Below are 25,253 nucleotides of genomic sequence, written 5' to 3'. Positions count from 1 at the left end.
TCCTGGCTGTTTTCCTCTTTTATGTTGTCTATTTTTGTCCTGAGTTCATTTATCTGTTTATTCATCATGTTCTCTCTTTCACTTTGGTGTTTATACAGTGCTTCTATGGTTTCCTTTATTTCTTCTCTTGTTTTTTCACAATCTCTATTTTTGTTGTCTTGGAATTTCTTGAGTGTCTCCTGTACATTTTGGTTGACCCTATCCAGTATCATCTCTATTAAATTCTCATTGACTACCTGTAGCATGTCTTCTTTTAAATTATTCTTGTGGGCTTCATTGGGTCCTTTGGCATAGTTTATCTTCATTTTGCTGGAGTCTGGATCTGAGTATCTGTTTTCTTCATTCCCGTCTGGTTCCTGCACTAATTTTTTGCTGTGGGGAAACTGGTTTCCCTGTTTTTTCTGTCTTCCCGTCATTGTCTTTGGTGTTGTTACTGTCCCTGTACTGTGTGCAGTTAAGTATTTTCTAGCTTGTAATTATAACAGTAGTAATATTTAGAATGGAAGGGTGAGCTGAGATGGAAAGCAAGAAGTTAAAGAAATGGGAAAAACAAATACATAGACTGGAGGGAGAAAACAGAACAAGGTGTCAGACAAGAAGATTTCAAAGGTATAAAGAGGGAGTGTTAGTGTAGTAATCGACAGTCAGCTGAACAGACATTAGAGAGACAGAGGATTGAAAATCAAAAAAAAAAAAAAAGGTAAGAATAAAAATAAAAAATAAGTAAATTAAAGAAAAATCTATTTATAAAAATGCATTAAAAGAAAATGAAAAAATAGAATATTTAAAAAAAACCAAAAAACCAAAAAACCTCCATGTTCAAATGCAGTGAAGTCACAGTCTCCAATCCTGGAGATGGTGCTTCAGATGTTGTTCTGTAGTTGTCTCATCAAAGGGGACACATAAAGAAGAACAAAACTACACACACACGCACAAAAATAAACCCACCAAGTGTCCCAAGTTCAAATGCAATACAGTTTCAGTAAGTTTTTCAGCTTGCTGGTGTAATTCGGTTGTTCTCTCATCAAAAGTAGGGAGACAAAGAAAAAAAAAAGAGTCTGGAGACAGTTCTGAGAACGGTTTCTGCAACTGTGGCTTGCCTGTCTGCTGCTGTCTGCCTGCTGTTGCTGGAGGCGTATTTATGCAGATCTCTGGGGTGAGCTTAGCACTCACCTGGACCCACAGGCCTTGTTGCTCAGATTTCTCCTGTGCGTGAGCCTCTGCTACAAACTTTCTCCTTTCCAAGCACTGGGAAAGGTGACACTGCACCCGCGTTCTCAGGCCTGTGTGTTTATTTGCAGTTCATGTGGGAGGTGGGTCTTTCCCCCTCTCTTGTGCAGTTCTCCTCCCACCACCACTTTCACAAGCTTTCCCGCTCCTGGTTACTGGGCGGTGCTGCTGCTCCTGCCAGCCACCATGTTTGTTTACAGCTCACGTGGGAAGTGGGTCTTCCCTCCTCTCCTGTGGAGTTTTCCTCCCTCAGCCACTCTCACCAGCTTCCCCACTCCTGGTTGCTGGGTGTGTGCCCCCGCTCCCACCAGAGGCTCTCCGGCCCACCTGGTTTGTTTATTTATAGTTCCAGGAAGGATTCCCTTCCCCCAATCTTCGGCGCTCAGGGCGCCCCACCCTCTTTCCTGCGTGTCTTATTTGTTCTTATTGCTTATTACTCAGTTTCTCTTTTTTCCTGGGGTGGAGGTCAGTCTGTCCAGGGGGCTATGCTGCTCTGGCCCAGGCTTGTCTGTGGGAGTACTGCGTACCACCTAGCTCACCTGGTCCGCATCTTCCCAAACCGTCTGGGTGCTGGCAACTGGCAGCCTGGGGGCCCTCCTCGTTTCTCTGTTTAATGTGAAGTGGAGATTCTCTGTGCTGGCTGGCGGTGTGGAGGGGTCAAAGTTATGCCTTTTCTCAGTGATTATGCCTGCAAATTGTGTCTCCGGCATCTCTCCAAGATTTCACTATAGGAGGCTCACTTTCTTCTTCATCCTTCTAGCCAACATCTTGGAATTCTCCCTCACTTTTCTTCCATATATTTTACATTATCTTTGGTGGTTTGAAATTATATGAATATGTTTCCAGGTGCAGGTCTTTTTTCATACATCTTCCACAGCACTTCAGTATGTTTTTTAGCTATACAATATCTATAACCTTCATTAAGATGGTATCAGTCAAAAATGCAGCCATTTCCCATCTAAAGTTGATGAGAATATATTTTATTTTAAATGAGACATTGTGGCAACTTGCCAAAAATTAAAGTACAACCTTAAAGTTTTAATTTTATACTTTGAATATCAAGGAAGTAACAGTTCCTAAAATCATGAGAACATAGTGAATTAACTGCACAGATAAAAGTGGACATCTAAGTCATTTAATTCTTTCTTAGTATCAAAAATGGATATCCTTATCATTTCAGCCTTCAGATGGTAAATCTCATAAAGTCATGATCCATTTGAATGTTTACAAAGGACATTTAATTTAAATTTCACAGTGGCTTACAAAATGGTATTCCAAGATCGACCTATGTAGGGAAATAAGTGTCTTGTCAAAAGAGATGGTAAACTGTGCATAAAATATATATCACAATGTTAATAACTTCATGGTGCTAATACTCCTCAAACTTTTCTGTGAAATTAAATGGGAAGGAACACCATGAAACTTATCTTATGAAGCCAGTATTACGCTCATTCCAAAACCAGACAAGGACACAACAAAAAAATTAGAGGACAATCTCTTTAAGAAACAGACACAAAAATTCTTAATAAAATACTTTCAAACCAAATTCAACAACACATGAAAAAGACTATACACCATGATCAAGTTGGTTCCATTACAGGGATGTAAATCAATAAATCTAATCAGCATATAAGTGGAATCAAGGACAAAAATCACATGATTATTTCAGTTGATACAGAAAAAGCCTTTGACAAAATTCAACATCCTTTCATGCTAAACATTTGAAGAAACTAGGAATAGAAGGAATATACCTTAATATAAACAAAGGGTATATAAGACAAACCTATAGCCAACATTATACTAAATGGGGAAGACCAAAAATCAATTCTTCTAAAGTCAGGAACAAGACAAGGGTGTCTGCTCTCCCCACTCTTATTTAATAAGGTAGTGTAATTCTTAGCCAGAGCAATAAAACAAGAGAAAGAAATAAAGGATTCAAATAAGGAAGGAAGAAGTCCCTATTTGCAGATGATATAATTCTATACTAAAAATACCCCAAAGGCTACACCAAAAAACCTCTTGATCTGATAAGCACTTTTGGAAGTGAGCAGGATATAAAATCAACATACAAAAATCAGTAACTTTTCTGTATAGCAACAATGAATAGACTGAGAAAGTAATTAGGAAAACAATCTTATTCACAATAGCCTTAAAAAATATCTCAGTATAAACCTGTTTAAGGAGGTGAAAGATCTCTACAACTAAAACTACAAAACCTTGAAGAAAGAAGCTGAAGAAGATGCCAGAAGATGGAAAAATTCCCCCATGTTAAGGGATTGGCAGAATCAATATTGTGAAAATGGCTATAATACTGGAAGCAATATAGATCTTCAATGCAATGCCTGTAAAAATTCTAATGTCATTCTATATGGAAAAATAAAAGATCCCCAATAGCAAAAGTAATCCTGAGCAAAAAAAGCAATGCTGGAGGTACAATACTGGACTTCAAATTATACTACAGAGCTACAGTAACAAAAACAGCATGGTAGTGGCACAAATACAGACATGAAGACCAATGTAATGCAGAAATAAACCAGATGACCCAGAAATAAAACCACACATCTACAGACATCTGATCTTTGATAAAGGAGCCCAAAACATACATCAGAGAAAAGACAGCCTCTTGAATAAATTGTGCTGGGAAAACTGGTTATCAACATGCTAAAGACTGAAACCAGACCCCAATCTCTCACCCTGTACAAAAATAAACTCCAAGTGGATCAAAGACCTTAATGTAAGACCAAACCTTTGAAATTATTGCAGGAAAGAAAAACAGGGAAAACTCTGGGAGATATAAGCATAAGCAATTATTTTCTGAATAGGACACCAACTGTCCAGGAAATGAGCAAGAACTGACAAATGAGGTTGTACCAAATTTAAAAGATTCTGTGCATTGAACGAAATAGTTACCAGAATCAAGAGACAATTCACAGAATGTGAGAAAATATTTGATAGCTATACAATACATAAAGGATTAATACCCAGAATATACAAAGAGCTAAAAAAACTAAACAGTAAGAAAACAAATAATCCAATTAATAAATGGGCAAATGAATTGAGCAGAGAGTTCAAATGTGTACTAAATACATGAAGAACTGTTCAACATTCTTAGCCATAAAGGAAATACAAATCAAAACTACACTAAGATTTCATTTCACCCCAGTCAGATTGGAAATCATCAAGAAAACAACAAATGCTGGTGAGGATGGGGGTGGGGAAAGGAACACTCACCTACTGTTGGTAGGTATGCAAATTGGTATACCCATTATGTAATCAGTATGGAGGTTCCTCCAAAAACTAAAAATAGAACTTCCATATGATCCTGCCATACCACTCTTGGACTTATACCCATAAGAGTGTAAATCAATATATAAGAGAGATACCTAAGTACCCATGTTTATTGTACCTCTCTTCACAATAACTAAACTGTGGAATCAGCAGAGAGGTCCAACAACCAAAGAATGGAAAGGAGCTGAAGAAATCAAGTGCTTACATTTTGCCCATTGACCAGATAACTAGAACTATCAGCATTATCTATGCAGCATGGGTTTTTTTATTATTTTTGCCTAAAGACATCTCTTTTTGGTAACAAAATGTGTTTTTTTTTTTTAAAAAACCTGTTTTTTCTCAATACACCTTTAAAGGTTTTTAAATTGTTTCATATCTGGTCAAGTTGAGATTTTTAAGAACTTCATTTTTAATTTGTAATAAAAGTTTAGAACTTGATTTTTTTCAAAAAAGTCAACAAACTGCATGCACCTGTTAATTAAAGGTCTTAATAAAAAAAGAAAATATGATATGATATTTATTATATATGTATATATAATGAAATATTACTCAGCCATAAAGAAAATGGAATTATGTCATTTGCTGAAAAATGGATGGAACTGCAGATCATGTTGAATGAAATAAGCGAAGCTCAAAAAACCAGATATCACATGTTCTCATTCATTTGTGGAACCTAGATCTAAAATGGTGATGATGTTGAAAAACTGACAATAATAACAACAACAACAATAACAATAACAACAATAATAATAAATAAATGTGAAAGGGGGATGGTTTGAGGGAGGATCAATAGAAAGGGGAAGGAATGGATTTTAGGGGGAAGAGGACCAAAATTAGCTACATGTGTATGTTTGAAGACAGCCCAATGGAACCCACCAAACAGTGTGTAGAAAGAGGGCAAGGAAGAAGGAGATAAAGGGAATATAATGGACAACTGAACCTGTTCACATGGTACACATGTATGGAATGTATGGAATTACTACAATGGAACCTCCAGGTACTGTTAATATATACCAATTCAAACACAGTAAAAAAACAGGGTGCTCTACAGGAAAATCAATAAAGACAACTAAAGCTTTTTCAGGGAAAAAGGAGTTTGGCGTCACAAATTTAAAGTGTAAATATATATGTATGCATATATATGAATTAACAAAGGAGTATATTTAAGCCTTGCATTGCCACATAGTCATCTACTTTGTGAAAACCATGAAAATGATCTACTTTTTGAATATGTTTACATCAAAACCAAAAGTTTAACCTTTACTTTTTCCTTTATTAGCAACTTTCAATGTATTTTTAAGTTTTGGTTCCTAGAAGGGGCAAAATTGTTAAACAAATTTTGAAACTTGGCAGCATTTTCCTATCCTGACATTTCTCAGACTCTGTTCATAAGTACTGTGATCCTTTCCAGTGCTTGCTTTATTGGATGCTCCTTAAGATTAACTCCTTGAGTTGCCAAGCAAACCCAAAACATTGGATGTAATATGTGGGTCCAACTTCTGCAACAACTGATTTCTGCCTCTAACCCACAGCAGCAATGGAGTTCTTGAATGTTGACAAATGCTCATGAGTTTCTACTGGATAGTCTTCATTAATTCCTTCGCCTGTCTCCTGGAAGCAGTTCAGTGACACACAGTTCTTCAATTTTAAGACAAGCTGGGGGAGATGCCTTGCATTAGTTTTCTGATTATTTTCTCTGCTCCCTTCTTTCTAATAGTTTCTTATGAAACTTTGAGAGGTAAAGTTGGGATCTTCTGAACTTACCCTGCATGTAGCTTAAAATTTTTATACTAGTTATTTATAAATAATTTAAAAAGGAATATTGTGAGAACAATAAAAATATTACCCCTTTATACCTTCCAACCAGATTCAGAAATCATTAACATTATGCCATATTTGCTTTATCATTTATAAATATGACTATATATAAAGATATATAAGATATTATAAAGATATATATATAGACTTTTTCCAGCACCATTTGAGAGTAAATCACAGAGATGATTCTCTGTTATAACTGAATTCTGTAGTATTTATTTCCCAGGAGTGAGTACATTCTCTCTCTCTGTCTCTCTTGCATTGCTGTGGTTTAAACCTAGGTCCTGGCATATGCTAGGCAAATGTTCTAACACTGAGCTACATTCCCGTCCAAGGACATTCTGTTATATAATCAATTATAATTAATTTAAATCAAGAAATTTAGCATTGGAATTTAAAACCATTTCATCTTTTTCTTTCTTTTGTGTTATAGCATAGGAATCTTTAAAGTTATCTGTGTTCAATCTTTTTTCATCCTGCCCATTGAGTTTTTACTTTGCAATGTATTTTTAATTTGCAAAATCTTTAACTGAGTCTTTTTTATAGCTTGATCTTATTTAATAAATAGTATGTCCTTTTTTATTTCACATAGGTTATGAATTAAATTTCTTTTAAATTTGTTTTATATTCTCTCCTAACAATTCTTACTTAATCCAGTGTTCTTGTTTTCTCTGTTGAGGTTAGTGCTTCTTTTTCAATATGTTGTTCATTATGTTGTTTTCCTTAAAGTATTTTGATGATATTAGTTGTGTGTTCACTATTGTATTTGAGAATTATTTCTAAAATACTGATTGAAATATTTCCTCCTTCCTTCCTTCCTTCCTTCCTTTTCTTTCTTTCCTTCCAAGACAGGGTCTTGCTGTGTATCTTAAGCTGGCCTTATCTTACTATGTAGTCCAGATTGGCCTCAAAATATTGTTCTTCCTGTCTCCCAAGTGTTGGGATTCTAGGCATGTGCCACCTTCCCTGACTTTAATTATGTTTGTTTTATTCTCTATATAGCATGTGGATTTTTTTCTTTTAAATATTAAATAACTCTAGGTAATTTTAAGTGGGAATAGGAGTCAGGGGCATATCAGTATGCTTTATTATTTGTGTTACTTTATAAACAAATTCAAATTTGGAATATAGAAAAAAGTGCTTTTCTTGTTTTATCACCTATTTCTACTGCCTCCTTTGGGATGACCACTTACAGAGTTTGCCTCAGATGACTATGCTATACTATATAACATTTATCTTGGTTGAGAAACTTAATTTTGATAAGAAGAGTTTACTTTGAAAGAATAAAAGGGCAAAAATGGACAACTCTGAAAATTAGTATTTTGTATGGATCAATGGAAGATCTGAAGATAACCAATACTCAGTTGGGAATGGTGGTATGAGCCTATTATCCCAGCTATGCAGGAGGCATAGGTGGGAGGATCAGGGACTGAGGCTAGCACAGGCAGAAGTGTGAGAGATCCTATCTGAAAAGTAGCTAAAGCAGAGAGTACTGGATGTGTGGCTCAATTGTTAGAGTGATTGCCTAGCAAGCACAAGTCCTCAGGTTCAAAACCCAGTACCACTCCCTGCACCCCCCCCAAAAAAAAGAAAGAAAAGAATTAACATTCCTCTTTATCTTCTTTTACATTGCTACCGAAAGATAGCATTTTATACCATGAAATGGTTATTATTTCTATTTTTTAAATTCATCAGAGTTAGTCATTGTAGTCTCCTCAGTCCTAAGATTTAATATTAACAGACTCTTCCTGGAACATACAATTGTTTTGTGAGAGTCAGAAAAGATTGAATTTGTCTGGAAAACTGCTATCCCATTGAGGGCCAATGACAAAAAGTTCAGCTTGTTTATTCACTTCACTGCATTCATAAATGCTTCTGTCACACAAATATGTTGGTTATTGAAACTATTTCCCACAGCAGATGCTTTTCCTGAAGAGTGTCTGCTAGTCATTTTATTAGTTTCACTTGGTTTCCTAAGCCCAAGAGACTGAGTGAAGGTAAGAATGAAAGCAGAACAGTGTCTGAATCCTGAGTTCTTCCCCTTACATCGGCATTTACATATCCTTATCTGCTCACCTTAAAAAGTCTCCCTTTCTCAGTCTCACTCTTCCAGCAATATTCCCAGCTGCTCATCTTTAAATAACTGACTTACATGCTGTCCTTTTTCTTACCTCTTATCTTCTTCAATTAGCCTTCTACAGTAGAATGCTATTGAAATGGCTAAGGTCACTCATCCCCTCTTCAATAAAGACTGAAATAAGAAAATTTCAATATTTATTCAGGAACAGAGCTGATCCTCAGTTCTGAGCTGCTATTACTGAGCTCTAGGTGTTGAGGGTAGTGTTGAACAAGGCCTATGAAATTCCTGCATTTTGGAGCTCAAATGAACAAGAACATTGGGTTATGATGAAAATAAAAGAGGGAGGTGTAAGAGAATGAATGGGGGAATCCTTTAGATTATATTGTCTGGGCGGCCCTTTCAAGAAGGTAAGTTTTGAGCTGATGTTTGAATAACAAGAAGGATCTGCCCTGTGAAGCCTCATCTTACACTGGAGCACCTCACCACATCCATTTGCTGAAAGGTCTCTTCCCTTGACTTTCATGACATGGAACATTTCAGGGTTTCCTGTCTCTTTTCTGACTTTTCCCTTCTAATCCATTTCACAAGCTTATTTTCTTCCTCATCTGCCTTGACATGTTGGTGTTCCTCAATATTAGTTCTTCTCACTGTGTGGCTCTCCCTGACGTAATTCCCACAGGCCACTGTCTTTTTATTTATGAGCTGACAAAAAGCCAATATAGATCTCCAATTCTGACATTGCCTCAGACCTCCAGGCCAAGTTTCCTGCCATCTAGAAGACTCTCCACTTGGATGTTTCAGAGGCATCAACTCTAAATACATCTGAGTCATGCACCGTTCTGCTGATGCCAGACAGTAGCTAGGAATTATACCTATATTTATTTATATGATTATTAAATGAATTTCATTCACTCACAATCTTATAAGCTCCACTTAGGCAAGGACGAGCTCTAGTTTGTTTACCATTGTAAGCTCATGGTCTATGTAATTGGAGGTGCCTATTATATATTTGTTGAAAAAGTAAATGAATATTTGGACATAACCCTTATTTTTAAGATGACTCCGACATACATGTGACCACTTCTGTGCAAACAAAGTAATATGGCTACATATGGGCTATTTGCTAGAAAATACATATGCTAATTTTAGTTATACCCACATGATCCCCTCAATTACAGACAGCAATAGTAGCACCATTTTTCCATTAACAAATGAGCTCATTATTTTCCTGTTTGCCCTCAATATTATTTCTTGTTCTCTTGTTTCAGTCTGTTTTTCAGGGGACCAATTCCCGCAAACTACATTTCCTACACACTTTTGCCACCTGACCTCTGGTTACACTTGCAGGAGGAAAAGAGAAGCCAGAGTACCTTTCCTTCCTCAACTCTAGAACCATCCCCAGTTGCTGCATTTTCTCTCTTGTTCCATTTTCCATCAGGCAGCCGTCACTGCGGTTACACTTCTTGGCAGCCTGTCCAACTCCTAGACTTTGTTAATAACACCTCTTTCCTGATGCTGTAGTGGAGGAAATAACTTCCTTCTCTTGCTAATCTTTTTTTACCAGCCCTTTCAGCAGCACTGTATTAAATAATACTCTTTGAAAATAGCTTGTGAAGTCTTTATATTCTTGAACAGATCCTGGCTGACACAACAAGCATTGAGAAGCAGAATATTTTGTTTACTGACTTGTGTTGCTATGTCTTTCCATCCATCCATCCATTCATTCATCCATCCATCCATCCAATCAGTTTCATCCACCTAGGTTTGTCTGAAATGTGTCATGAGAGATAGAAAGGTCCTATTACAAAAGACTTTTCATTCATATATAATCCTGTTAGCAAACTGTAGTCTGAAAATGGAATCAATATGAATAAATGTTTTTAATATTGAAAATTTTATTTTTGAAAATTTTAAATACACTATAAAAATAAATGGTAATATGTTTATTATTCAGATATAGACATGGCCAAGTTCTCACCATCTTTCTGCTCCTTCCCTCTTTAGGTGTAAGCTCTATCTTAAAGTAGCTGTATATTATTCTCATACATGTTTAAATATAGTCAATATATATGTGTGAATTGTTTAGAATTGTTCAGAGTATTGACTGGTGTCTTTAAGCTTTCAGTGAAATGGTACTCTATTATACACATATTTATTTATCTCACTTTATTGATTCAACATCGTGTTTTGGGGGTTTATCTATTTTGTTTTATGTAGTTCTAATCCATTAAATTTTTCTATCATACAGGACATTGCATAGGGTTCTACTGAATGACCCTATGCAGTTTATTTATGGATTTTCTTAACAAATGATAGATAATTCCTGTATGGATTTATGCTATTTCACATCTGTGTGAATATGAGTGTCTCTCTAGAAGTTAACTGTCCCAGGACAGTGAGCATCATCTCCTTTCAATTTGTGGTTCCCTTGGTTCCACTCTGCTAGCAGTGTTTGAGGTTTCTGGTTCACTCATGTCCTGTCAACGTTTGAGATTGTTAGTCTTTCAAATATAGTCATGTGCCACATAATGACAGATCACATGTGAGCCCAAAAAGATTATATTACCTGGTGATACTGTAGCCATTTTAGTTTGTGTAAGGATACACTAAGATGTTCACACTGTAGTGAAATTGCCTTATGAAGCATTTCTCAGATGTATCCCCATAATTAAGTGACTTATGACTGTGTTTTGCAATGTGATAGATCTTAAATATCATGTTATTATTTTGAGTTTCATTTCCCAAATTACTAGTGAGATTGAGCATTATTTTAAATATTTGTTATATACTTGAATATCCTCTTCTGTGTATTCCTATAGTTCATCATCTTTTTTTGTTTTTTTGTCACTGCAGTTTGAACTCAGGGCCTATACCTTGAGTCACTCCATCAGTCCTTTTTTGTGATGCTTTTTTTCAAGATAGGGTCTCTGAACTATCTGCCCTGGCTGGCTTCAAACCACGATCCTCCTGAACTCTGCCTCCTGAGTAGCTAGGATTATAGGCATGAGCCAGCTGTGCCTCACCTGTTTAATCACCTTTTAAAAATATGTATTTCATTTTTTAAGACAGGGTCTCTCTGTAGTCCAGGCTGGCCTTGACCTCACAATCCTCCTGCTTTAGTCTCCTCAGTGCTGGGATTACAGATGTGCACCATTACACCTGGCTTTGTTGAATTGTTTTTCTTTAATGATTCACATTGAATTGTATTCCTATTTATATAATAAAAATATGTTATTCCTTTGTTGGTTTTGCATGCTACAAATATCTTCTCCAAAGCTTGACTTTTAACTTTGTTTATGACATTCTGTATCACACAGTGCTTTTTAAATTTTAATGCACTCAGATTTGTCAAACTTTGCCTTTGGTTTTGCTTTTTGCTATGTCTTTCTCATCTCACAGGTAGGATATTTTTCTGTATTTTTTCTATTAGATATTTGAATTTCATAGCCCGTTGCCACAACACCATTTATTGAATAACCCATTCTTTTCTCACTGATTTGTAATATCTTTATTTGTTTACATATTAAGAATTTGCATTCCTAATGACTATTTCTTTTTTTTTCTCTTTATTCATATATTCATATGTGCATACATTGTTTGGGCCATTTCTCCCCCCTGGCCCTCATCCCCTCCTTCTCCTCCCCAACCCTGCTTCCAGGCAGAAACTGTTCTGTCTTTTTCTCCAATTTTGTTAAGAGTAGATATAAGCAATAATAAGAAAGACAAAGTGTTTTTGCTAGTTGAGATAAGGAAAGCTATTCAGAGAGATTATAATATCATCTTTATATATGCCATTATATGTGGGTGGGTCACTTTCTAACTCTATAATCTGCTTACTTTGATCTGCTATTGATACATCCCAATACTAATGGCTCACTATTATAATCACTGGAATTTTATATTTTTGATATATGGTAAGAGTAATCTTTGATTACTGATAAGGTAAATGTCTTTCCGCCTCTTTCTCCTCCTCTTGGTTCTTTTTCAAAATTATCTTAGAAATTTTTTTTAATGGTACTGTGGTTTGAACTCAAGGCCTTACTTGAGCCATATCTCCAGCCTTGTTTGTTCTATATTATTTTTTAGCTAGGGTATGTTTTTGCCCAGGGTTAGCCTGGGCAGGGTTCTCCTAACTATGGCCTCTTGCATAGCTAAGACCACAGCACACACCACAACACCTGGCTTATTGGTTGAGATGTGGTCTTGCTAATTTTTTTTTCCCCAGGCTGGCCTTGGACTGCGATCTTCCCAATCTCCACCTCCCCACATAGCTGGGATTATAGGCATAAGCCACCACACCCATCCCAGTCCTGGGAATTCTTTATTTCATACTTAAAAGTGAATTTAGCTTTAGTTTATCAAATCCTTTGGAGATTTGTCTAACAGAGATTCCATTCCTGTACACCCCCTGTTCCCACACATGTATAGCCTCCACCATAATCAACATCCACAATGACATAGCATCACTGTAGTTTACATTAGAGTTCACTTTTGTCTTTGTGTATTTTATGGGTTTGGATCCTCCATTATAATGTCACACAGAGTGGCTTAACCGTCCTAAAAATGCTATGTGTTGTACCTGTTCATCTCTTCCTTCCCCCCAAACTCTGTCAAACACCAATCTTTTTATTGCCTCCTTAGTTTTGCCCTTTCCACTATGTCAAAATTGGAGTCATACCATGTGTATCCTTTCAGAATGGCTTCTTTCTCTTAGGAAGAAGCATTAAAATTTCCTCCATGTCTTTTCATGACTTGACAGTACTGAATGATATTCCATTGTCTGGATATACCACAAGTTTGTTTATCCATTTACCCACCGAGGGACATCTTAGTTGTTGCTAGATTTTGGCAATTGTGATTAAATTTGCCATAAACATTATGGGTAGGCTTTTGCAGGAACACATTGTGTGGACCTTTTCTTTGATTTGAATCACTTGACAGTATTTCTGTGTAGGTAATTATATTGATTACAAATTTTAACATGTCTGTTCTTTCTTTTCAATACACTTTGTCTCTTAATTTTCTGGAGCAACATCATATACAAATGGTGGTGGCATTTGTTCCTTGATCCTGACATGTTTCGGAAGTTTCTAACATTTTTTAATTTAATAAGATACTTTGGTTTTGGCGAGAATCTTTACTTATGTTTAAGAAGTTTGCTTCTAGAATTAGTTTACTGAGGTTTTTTTAAAAATTACAAAATCATATTGAATATCAATAAATAATTTTCTGAACAAAATAAAATTATTGTTTTTTCTTTCATTAACCTGTCAAAGATTATACTAATAGATTTTCTACATTAAATGACCCTGTATTACTGGAATAAACTTCCATGGATCATTGCATATTTAATTTTATATAATACTAATCAAAAATGAGTTTTCAAAAATGAGTTGGGTAATTTTCTCTCTCTTTATATTCTCCACAATAGGTTGTGTGAGGGAGGGGCTATCTTTTTTCCTATTTATCTTTTTCAAATAAGAATTTTTATTAGGGTAGACTCATTATACAAAGGGGTTACACCACACGTTTCATACATGCACATATGGTAATTTATCAGGCTTCTCCATCCCCAGCCTCCCTATTTTTCAACAGTTTTCACTAAGTTGCCTTGTGCCACCTTCATTCATAGACACAATGTAATGTGGCACTGTCCCTCTCATCATTCTCTTTCCTTTTCTGTCCTCAACCTCACTTTTCCACGACTCCATTGATTATAGCCATGTTTATATGTATATATGTATGTGTATATCTATATATGTAGATATACACATATATATGGCCTAGATTCTGCATATGGCAGAAAACATTCAACCTTTGTCCTCTAAATCTGACTCACTTTGCTAGACATGATGCTCTTCAGTTGCATCCATTTTCTTGCAAATTCCATAATTTTATTCTTCTATAATTGTGGCTGACTAATACTCCATTGTATGTATATAAATGCCATATTTTCTTTCTCTGTTCATTGGTTGAAGGGAATCTAGGCTGATCCCAAAGCTTAGCTATTGTGAATAGTACTTCAATAAACATGGGTGTGCAAGCCTCTTACAGGGATGGTAAGCATTTCTTCTTGTATTTTTTGGCTGTTTGTACTTCTTTAGAGAATTATCTGTTCAATTCATTTACCCATTTATTCATTGAGTTGTTGTTTCTTTGGAGTTTAGCTTTTGTTTTTAATGTAATTTTTGAATTTGCATACATTAACAATATGAAGGGGTTTCATTGTGATAATGGGGTTTAATTTTTTGAGCTCCTTATGTGTTTCAGTTATTAATTTTTTGTGAGATAGCAAAGATTTTCAGGGAGGGATTATCTTTGATGGTTTGTTAGAACCCGCCGATGAAACCAGCTTTGTAAATTTTGCTGCTGATTTTTGGTGTTTATGCTTTAAATTTAAAATTTCAAACTTAATTTTTAAGAGTATTGAGTTAACTCTTCTTATGCCAGGTCTTAAAACTGTATTTTTGAAGAAAACTGTCTATTTCATATAAGTTTTAAACTTTATAAACATAAAGTTGTAATGATTTCTCTGGCTGAAAGTGAAGATTTAAAATAAAATACAAAATTTCCATTTGAATCTCCTACCTCCAACTTTTCCATTTTATCTTTCTCTCTGGCATTACCCTTAAAAATACTTTGTTTAGTCTCTGTACTTCCTCATTAAATTTAGGCCTTTTCTTTTTCTAGGCTATATATTCAGCACTTAGAACTGTATGGTATATAGCAGGCACTCCATTTAATATTTATTAGGTGAAGGAACAGAATGAATTATAAATATGAATTGCTATATCTGTTTACTCCTAATACTGTTATTTGGGCATATTTTATTGTTTTTTGATCAATTCACCAGTGGCTTGAATTTTTTTATTAACATTTGTTCAGGGCCAGTCTTTGGCCTTGTGGATCCTCTTTCTGGGTGTTTGTGTACTCAGGTTTTCCTCAGAGTAGGAACCTGTGATTAAAATAATTGTGCAAACTGTATCTATAATAAATGGAATATTGTCCTTAAAGGAAGACAGACTATATAGGTAATAACAATTTCTATAATCATTTTGAGATATATGTTGACAGGAATTTTCATGAACAATATTCCCTTCAGGAATATTTTGTCTGTGCAAGTCTACTTCATTTCCCTTCTTTACTATTTTTTTTTCTTTTTTGATGGGAATGGGTTTTGAACTCAGGTGTTAGTGCTTGCAAAGCAGGTGCTCTACCTTTTGAGCCACACCTCTAGTCCCTTCTTTGCCATTTCTAATTCTAAATGTAATTGTCTTAGCCTGGTTTATCTAAAAATAAAAGGAACCTGTGGTAAAGTTGACATACTAATTCTATCTTGAAAAATATAATCCAAGGCACCAAGAATAAGGGGAAAGATGTGTGAGAGGAGGGAAGAATGGGAAGCAAATAAGAGATAGCATTATCATGCCAACCTCAGATTCATACAGAAACGCATGAAGGGTGTCTTCAGATGCCCATGCAGACAACTCATGCAGAATTAAAATCCTCATGGATTTTCTTGTCAGCTTCTTCCGATCTCTCCCACATTGATCAGAGTTCACCCCTGGGATCAAAATTCATGCTGTACTTGTGGGTGACCTTTGGGGAAGTCAGAGTCCATGCTCTGGGCACGAGCTTCATGTAAACCTAGATGCAATAGGAGTTGCTGCTGTGCCTAACGCCTGGCCCTGAAAAGAAGGCCACACTGAACCTTGCCTGGGTAAGGAAGGAGATGAGGAGACAGGCTGGTGAGGTGGATGGGTTCTCCCAGAATGAACACCTAAGGCCCAGGAGATGGTGTGGTGGACCTTATCTGGAAGGATGCATAAACTGGTGCCAATGGAGTAAGCATGAGGAGAATGAACTATGACGGGTCTCATGAAGTAGAACAACTTTTCTTTGTAGTCTAGAATATCATAAACACACATATTCAGACTTTGAAGGACTCAAATAGCCTTATCAACAGGGCATGGGTTATACTTGATCTATGGTTTTTGTCTTCATACCCTTAATGCCCTTTGCTCGAAGTTTTGAAAGCCTTTGCCATCAATTTTCTACGGGATGTGACTACTTATCAAGCATTTATTTTGTTGTGATTTTAGATTGGCCAGGCAATTACTCATGTTGGAATTTGTGGATTATGATTTGATACAGTAGATGAGTGCTGCTATATAGGAAGCAGTTTGCGTTTGCCTTTTCTTTGATAATTCACTGCAAAATCATGAATGATAATATTGCATATAAAAGAGACAAAGATGGATAAAGGTAGAAGGGAATAAATTTTCTCTGTAAGGAACAAATAGCCATGAATCTCTTATTAAATTTTACAGGCAGGAGGCCTGTAACGCTGAGTATGAGTTCTTGTTGTAGGAAAATTTAGAATGGTTATGGAATTATTGTTCTAAAGCAACCAAATAGAGTTGAGATATTTTCCACTTTGGTCACATTTTGGGAGAGGGAAAAGCAGAATTAAAAATAAAATACAAAGTCTTCATGGACATTTCTAAGCATATAGTTCATAGTTGCAAGCAATAGAAACCAAATTTGGCTGATTTGAGGAGAAAATTATTATACAAAGGACATTAGGATAGAGAACCAGTCCTGAGGTTGTGCAACTGGAAGCAACAGTCCAAATCATGCTGCAGAACCAGCTCAGTGGGGACATTGCTGTCATTGCTGCTAAGAACTATAGCTTTGACTGTTGATGTTGTTGGCAATGGGCTCCAGAAGCTGCTATCAGCTCTGTTCTCTCTCCTACCTAAAAACTTGATTTTTATGACAGCCACCTCCATTATCATAGATAATTTATTCCTTCTATGGCTCATCATAAAAGGGAAATAGGACTGCCTTGGCCAGCAAAGAACTGTCATGGGATTTGGTGGGTTTAGGATATTATGAAATCCAAATCCATCCACTTCCCCCCATTCTATATCTCAGTTTTGTTCTATCCTGATCAATGCTTTTTCTTTCACATAAGTGATCTCAGTGGGCTGTGAATTCAACTGACATTATAATTTAGAAACCTGCAGGATCAAAGTTTGAGTTTGATTTTCAGTTATCTCAGCCCTGCGGCTGGAAGCGATAAGAGATTCTTTTAGCAGTCAGAGAAACATGGGATTTCACTTCATGCCTCTAGCCAAGAATTTGTGATTTCAGCTTGTCATTCTTTTCCTTTAAGCGGTATAGCACTGTTAGAAGCATCTTCCATGCCCCAGAGTTCTTGAATTCCTCACGCCTTTCATATACTTCTATGTCCTTGTTAGTCTTGTCTTCACTGAGGATTTCTTGAAGATAATTCATGCAACAGTGTTCCAGATTTTCACCCTTTAATATTGATTCAATTTCCACATTCACAAATTTTTATTTAATTCTGTTCTTCAAAAGGATGACTGTCTGCAGCTGCAATTGGTACTAATTTATATCTTAGTCAGTGTTTTTAGTTAAAGCAACTCTGCATGATGTCAACAGAAAATGAATTCATTTTAAGGACACTTATTTACACAGAATCTCCAGGGCTAAAATACCCCAAATCATGTCCTGTATGGCACCATTGCTGCTGCTGCTGCTGCTGAGCCTGATGCTGTATGTTGTGTCATTGACAGCAGTAGTAATGGATCCTGGAGTGTGACCACTTGTTCTGCTGCCATTGCCAGATACCCCATGAATGATATGCTCGGGCTCCTGTCATCGCTAGAGTGAATTGCTGACATTCTCCTCTTCTTTGCTTCACTGGCTCACAATTTGAGGTCTAAAATGGATGCATATGATGCATGGAACACAGGTCATAGGCTCATGCTTGCACTGGAGATCCATTAGCAGGTGAATATCTGCATTTTTATAAGGTGTGACAGGCTCTGCCACCTATCCCATTAATACCTTGTCTCATAAAGTGAGGCCTCCTTAAAATATAGGAAGTAAGTTGTGACAAATAGTGTAGGTTGGCGTACTCAAAACCCATTCTAACACTTTTCAAGATTACTCTTTTTCAGGATATGATGAATTCCATTCCTGGACTTCATTGCTTCTGCAGAGCTGTGTAAGATTGGGGTACAGAGCCAAGTCATGTGAGGGCATGATTGCATTCTGGGAGACTGGATCTTCTGTAAGCATAGTTGTGAAGGTGATTTTTTCCAGAGTGACTCTGAGGGATCTCTAGGATTCAGAATCAAGTGCATCTGTACCCAACACATATGTACAACTATTATGTGTCAACTAACAAAATAGGGGAGACTGAAGTGCAGGTGAGATGGGAGGGAGAAAACATTTTATACTTTCTATTCTACTTTTATGTAAGTATAAAACTGGCCAAATGAAGATATGCTGAAATGAAAGGGATTAGTGAATCTCAAAAGTAAAAAAAAAATAGTGTTGAAGCCAATGATAGACATTTCATTATATTTGCCAAACAAACAAACAAGCAAATGAGCAAACAAACAAACAAGTGGAAAACAAAACCAAGTGTACTAATTGGTAGGGCTGTCAAAGGGGTCTCTTAGAACTGACCCACAATATGCTATGCCTTTTCTCTCATTGTACAGTTCTTGGCTCATTGATCCTGTCAGTTCACACTCAAACTTGTTCTGTGGCTCTCTCAGGGATTCTGTGAGCTAGATAATATTCTTCTGTAAGTCCTTTTCTGCTAAAACAACCTCAATCCAACTCTTTTGCTTGCAAGTAAAAGCCCTTACTAATAGTTTCAAGTGGCAGGTGGTTCAAAAAAAATCATAAATACCCCCTCTGCTAAAATATACATATAAAGATGGAGGGGTTGACCTTTGCTCAGCATTTTTAAGAAAAAAATCTTTGACTAACATACCTGGAAGATGTGTACAGCTGGTTGTTGCATCACCAAAATATTCTACTAGGTAGTCAACTTAAGATTTTCAAGTCTCAAAAGCTATCATCAATAAAGGTGTGTATCCTCAATACATTGCATGAAGTATAGATGCTGAAGGATTGCAATAGATTCAATAACTGGCATTTGTTGAGTGCTTATCAGACAGTGCTATATGGATTATTTTATGCAATTCTAAGAATGAACATTTGAAGTATTTACTATTGGCACCTTTATTTTACAGATGAGGAAATTAAGGTTTAGAGGAGTTAAAATACTTTCTTGAGGTAATTCAGCTAGGTAGACAGGTGTGGGATTTGGACTTTCATCTCCCTAGATCCTCATTATGCTATTAAGAGACACTGGCTCTTATCACTGAATGTAGATTTAACTGCTCTCAAAATTGCATAGAATTTGATAACAAAGTTAAGATGGCGGGTGCTTAGATAACAAGGAAAGCCAGAGAAACAAGAGTGCTCTGTTGGGGACCAGAGGCTAGTGGGTGTCCTGAATGGATCTCTCCTGTATAGGAATTAGGAAAATCTTCCTGGGAAGTCTTGCTCCTCCTTGTATGGTCCATGGGCCAGCAGCACTTTCATCACCGGAAAGCTTGTTAGAGATGGCTATATTTATGAAAGAATGAAATAGGAATACAAATTAATGTTGTATAAAAGAAACATCTTTGTGTGTGTTCTAATAGAAATATTTGTATGTCTAAGCAAGAGTGCAATGTTGACTAGATATATGATTCAGTTTTTTCTAATATATTTTCTTTCCATCCTTTCCTTATAATTACAGTGTGAATAAGCTGTCATGTATTTATACCTACATAAGTGAAAGATACTAACAGATACTAAAGAGTGGTAGGACCTAGTGATGATCCTGTATCCACTCATTGTCATCACTGCCATAGTTAATAATTCCTTTATTCTTCCAAGTTTTGATATTCCATGTATTTTACAGTCTGTAAGACACATAATACCTAAGAGATAGTTCACATTGCAACTATCATTGACTTGGACCAATATCCAACTTCTTTTTGTCATCTTTGTTGGGACACTGGGGGCGAACTTACCCCATGAAGATCACTTAAATTCTCCTTCAAGGGGGACCTGCCTGTCACAGACACAGTCAAGAGAAAAGAACTCATAAGGTTTTCCTGCTGGAACTAGAAAGCTTTCTCTGCAGTCCAGGTGGCTCTATAGCTCTTACCAGATGTCTTTCCAGACCCATTAAGAGTGTCTTGCCATCTACACTTTTGGGGAAGGACTGAGCCTGTCTCACCCATGAGCAAGTGCTGAATGAATGGAAAGTTTATAGCTGTGTGCTGAGAAAGAATGTTTGATGAAGACAACTGGTGCCTCTGAATGGTTTATTTCCCAATTGTTCTTAAGGCTGCAACTTACTAAGTAGATCTGAGGCACTGAGAAGGCAAAGAAAACATTTAAAATGACATACCCTTACTGTTTATTAGGACACTGTCTTTACTTTTATGCTGTCATTTATTTTACTGTTAAATCATTTGAAATGATTTATAAAGATTCACTTAAGTACTTTTTATGGTTCCCAGTTCTATGAGGATAAAATCTAAACCCCTTTCCTTAGGAATAAACAGGATTGAGAAGTTTTCTCCATGCTCATATTTAAGAATAGCATAGCTGTCTGGTGGAGTGACTAAAGCAGTTAGAGTACCTGCCTAGCAAGCATGAGGCCCTGAGTTCAAAGTCCAGTACCACCACAAAACAAAAATACATAACAAAGTAGCTATAAAGTTGAATTTAGTTGAACCCTGTCACAATGTTGCTTCTTGGATCTGACTCCTGTCTCTCCCTCAGCCCTTTCTCTCATGACCCATGCTCAGCCATAATGAAGTAGATTTCCCTAACATGTTGCTTAGATACCTATCCTATACCCCAAATATCCATAAAACATTATTTTCATGAACACTGAGTAAACATGACAGAGTGAGGCAATTATAAGAAACAAGAAGACCCCTTAACTCTTAAACCAGTGATGGAGAACTATAAAAATCACAGAAAAGAAGAATTTTTTCTTTTGCACACGTTTATGTCCTATTTATATATTAGTCTGAAACTCCATGGCTCAGAATCTATAATTTACTCTTCTTTGTGTATTCAGTGTTCTTGCCAGTGCCAGTTTTGGTCATCTGCTCAATGATGCTACTTTTAGAGGTTAAATGATTATTTAATCATTTAATGATTTCATTGAAAATATAACTTATTTGGCTTGTTTCTTTCATCATGGACTTGTCTTACTGAACTGTATTATCTTTTGCTGGATATATGAGGAGTTTTTTTAATGTAAAGTTTCCTCATAATTTTTCTTCAAATGTCAACATCAAGAGCAGAGGCACATTTGCTCCTGAATGTTTATTCTGTTCTTCACTGATGATCAATTTAGAATGTGTCTGCTCAGGCAAGAATAAACAGAGCAAATGATCTCTTTTTCCCATATGAGCTCTTGAATTTCACTTTTCCCTAGAATGAAAACTGCTTCTTGCCAATAGAAGATTTTTTATACTGTCATTTAAAAAATGGATTTCCTTTTATCAAACCAATAACCTTTATATACATTGTTTTTTCTTATGTGGAGCTTTGAGATCAGCTTTCACAGATTCAGTTTTGTGGTGAGTGCTGTTGGTGTAGGAAGGATGTCATTTGTCATGACTTAGAGACTGAGTAGCACTCCCTTCTTATACCACATAAGTAAGGAAAACAAGCTCCTCTGCCCAAAGAAGACAAATGTGTATGGGATGCCTATTCTTTCCTGCAATTGTCTGGACTTGCATTGCTAGTTTAAGAGTTAGGCATCTTCTTGGTTCTTTATCTTTCATTTCTTCACACCTCTTTGCCACTATTTACTCAATATCTATTAAAGATTATTTTATGGCACTCTGGGAACTGATCAAAATTATTTAGTACTTCAGGTTTGTCTTTGGTGTTTTCTATCTCTCTTCTCTGCATTGCTGTTTTTCCCTGACCCTTGACCAGGTACTTAAGTGTGCTTTAACCCTGGCTACTCAGGTATCCCCATAATTCTGCCTGCCCTTTTGGGTCAGTGTCTCAACGACAAGATATTCCCTTTCTTCTCCAGCTAAAAAACTTACCAGTTGACCATCTAACAGAAAATTTGATTAATCCTTTCCATCCAAGGATCTTTGACCACTAATTGCCCAATATCTTATTCTTCTAGTATAAAACTCAGCATTGTGACACAGGCAAAGGCTTTATGTAACAAATTCATCAATGAAGGGCATGAGTCTGTGATTGTGGTGTTTCAGACATCAAGAGGTGTAATGCTGGGAGAGATTCTTGGAGGAAGGTGGAAACTACTGCTTATCTTTCTTGTTTTAAGACTGGTACTGGTGGTAGTGAAGGCAAGCTAAAACTTTACATTTCTGTTCTTCCATGGAGGACTTAAAATGTTGCCTTGTCACGAGAACTTCATTGTGCTTCACATACTGTGATATGTTAAAGTTCAAGTCATCTTATTATTATTTTTTTGAAAAACATTACTGCTTGGGGCTGGAGATGTAACTCAGTGGTGGAGAGCTAGCCTAGCATGAACAAGGCCCTGAGTTTAATCTTCAGTACTCCAAAACAAATAAAGAAATGAAAAAAATTGCTGGTAGAACAAAAAGAACAGTAGTGATAAGATCATTAATTTTGTAATAGCTCATGAATACCATTTTTATGTAGTTAAAATTTTGGTGCAGCATCTGATAAGAGTATTTAGGGGTATATATTTAAAGATCTGTGACACAGGTCATATATTCAAAACTAGTTTGCTTCAGATTATTTCCTGGGACCAAATCAATGGAGTAGACACGATGTGCTTCATCATCAAAGTATCTCTCACATTATAGATATGACATTGATAAATATAGAAGAAAACCGAAGGAAAAGTGATGAAGTATAATGAATTATTTTATGCCAACCATAAAAACAGACAGCAGATGTCACTGTTGCTTTTTTCATTATCCTGAATCTAATTTTTTTTTTTTTTTTTGGGAGTGGTTTGTTCCTGGTTAATGACAATTTTCATCTTATTTGAGAAGTCTATTAGGTTAAACAAGATCACAAGTGCAAAGCTTCAGTTTCTATTTATTAAGGTTGTGACTATAAGCCTTGCATATATAATTAGAAAGAAGTTTCTTTGTTTTATATGATGAAGTCATTGGTTTTATAAGTTGATAATGTAATTTTATAAAAACCATCATCTGATTCAGAATAGATTCTATTAAAATGAGGTATTAATCACTGGTCTTCTTTTAAAGGACCAATCAGTCATTTGTTCTCTTCATTGGAAATACTAAAGCACATATCTCCAAAACTTCTCTGTGATGGTGATTTTGGGAATGTTTATCAAGTAGAAAATATCTGGATAATGTGTTTGACATAAACTTTCTGAGTTCTGCATGGGTCAGCACTGCAACCTGGAGTCATGTTCAAATGAACTCTAAAGAGTATATTCAGAGCTGCTATGAAAAGAGTTTTCATCACTGATAAAATGGAATATGATTCTTTGTGTTTGGTTCTCAACAAGCATTCTGAAGAAGAATTTAGGAGCAGTTACTTTATTTACTTGTAGGAGCTTTGGTACTCAAAGACACTATATTTATGTAACTAATCCCAGGATATTATTTTTTAATCATGCATATTTAATATAGACATTGTGTGAAACTTAGTCTGTGCCACCTTTGTTAGGAAATTTAGTTTCTCATAAGTGCATTTTCTTATAAAGAGAGAATAATTCTATCTATATTTTGTGGGTTGCTGTGAAGATTAGACTTGATGCATTTAAAGTGAACAACAGTATCTGTGTAGGGGATATCACATATATATGTATAAATGTGTAAATATATAATAATCATAATCACTATTAGCAAGTATTTCTTGCTGGTCTATTAAGTACAAGTTATTCTGTTGGTTCTGGGATTGTAAAAGGATAGAATTTGTAGAATTTAATACCATTCAGAAATGATGCTAAAGTAACATACATATTAATTGAAAGAGTAATTCTTCATATCTTTTTTTTGTTCATTTATTCACATTCATTTATATACATTGTTTGGGTGATTTCTCCACCCTGTCCCTCTACCCCACCCTTTATCTTATATCCTAACTTTCAAAAAAAAAAGAAAAACTTGTATGGCCCTTGAATTTCAAACGTTTCTTAACTTTCCCTTGTAGCACTTTTCTCAACCAGGCTGGCAAATTTGAACTACCAGTTTTAATGTCCCACTTATTTTTCATCACCAGATAGTGAATAGTGGATAAGATGAGGTTTAGGGGTGACGTCTTATACACTGATTTATGGTTGAGTTATAAAGCAGCCCAGGTGAACAGATGGAGGGGATATTCCTCATGAAACCCCAACATAGAAAGTGAACTGTACTGCTGGTGCATCTTGGCATGGCTTGCTTACAGCTTTACCCATGATTAGAGGTGAATTTGTGACATGGAAATCAATACTTCTAAGTTTAGAATCTGGACGTAGCTATCAGGCCTTCCAGATAGAGTGGGTAGGCTGTACATTATTCCTGTGGTGTCCCACCCTCTTTCTTCTCTGCACCCTCTACCATGACCAATGAACTACAGATGATTTGCCCTTGTTCACTATTACCGCTTCCTAACTCCTTCACAATTTTAACTGGTATACTACTACTCCCACTTAGGCAGCAGAAGTGAAATGATCATTTATGCCGTGTGTATGTATGTATGTGTGTGTGTGTGTGTTGTTGTTGTTGTCTATAACTGATGTTATCTAAAACATTCTCACTAATATGAGTGACTTCCTGAACAACAATTTATGCTTTTAATATTTTTATAGCAGTTCAGAACTAGAGATGAAGTCACTATCAAGTAGTATGTGTTTGTGAGGTGGGGGACTGCTGAAATGTGGGAATAGCCACCAAATGATTCCCTACTACAATATTCATGTCTCTAAAAAATGTAGTATTTACAACATGCTAAATACAAT

The 25,253-nt window shown here is 36.0% G+C and overlaps 1 pseudogene; it reads right to left on the bottom strand.

Moving 5' to 3' along the window:
• Positions 1-5,771: 5,771 nt before the first annotated feature.
• On the bottom strand, positions 5,772-9,247 carry LOC141421403 (nuclear nucleic acid-binding protein C1D pseudogene; annotated as a pseudogene).
• Between the last annotated feature and the right edge of the window lie 16,006 nt (positions 9,248-25,253).

This window comes from Castor canadensis, chromosome 3 (assembly GCF_047511655.1).
Source record: "Castor canadensis chromosome 3, mCasCan1.hap1v2, whole genome shotgun sequence".
Lineage (NCBI taxonomy): Eukaryota > Metazoa > Chordata > Mammalia > Rodentia > Castoridae > Castor > Castor canadensis.
The sequence above is the reverse complement of the archived record's forward strand: the minus strand, read 5'-3'. Positions and strand labels throughout refer to the sequence as shown.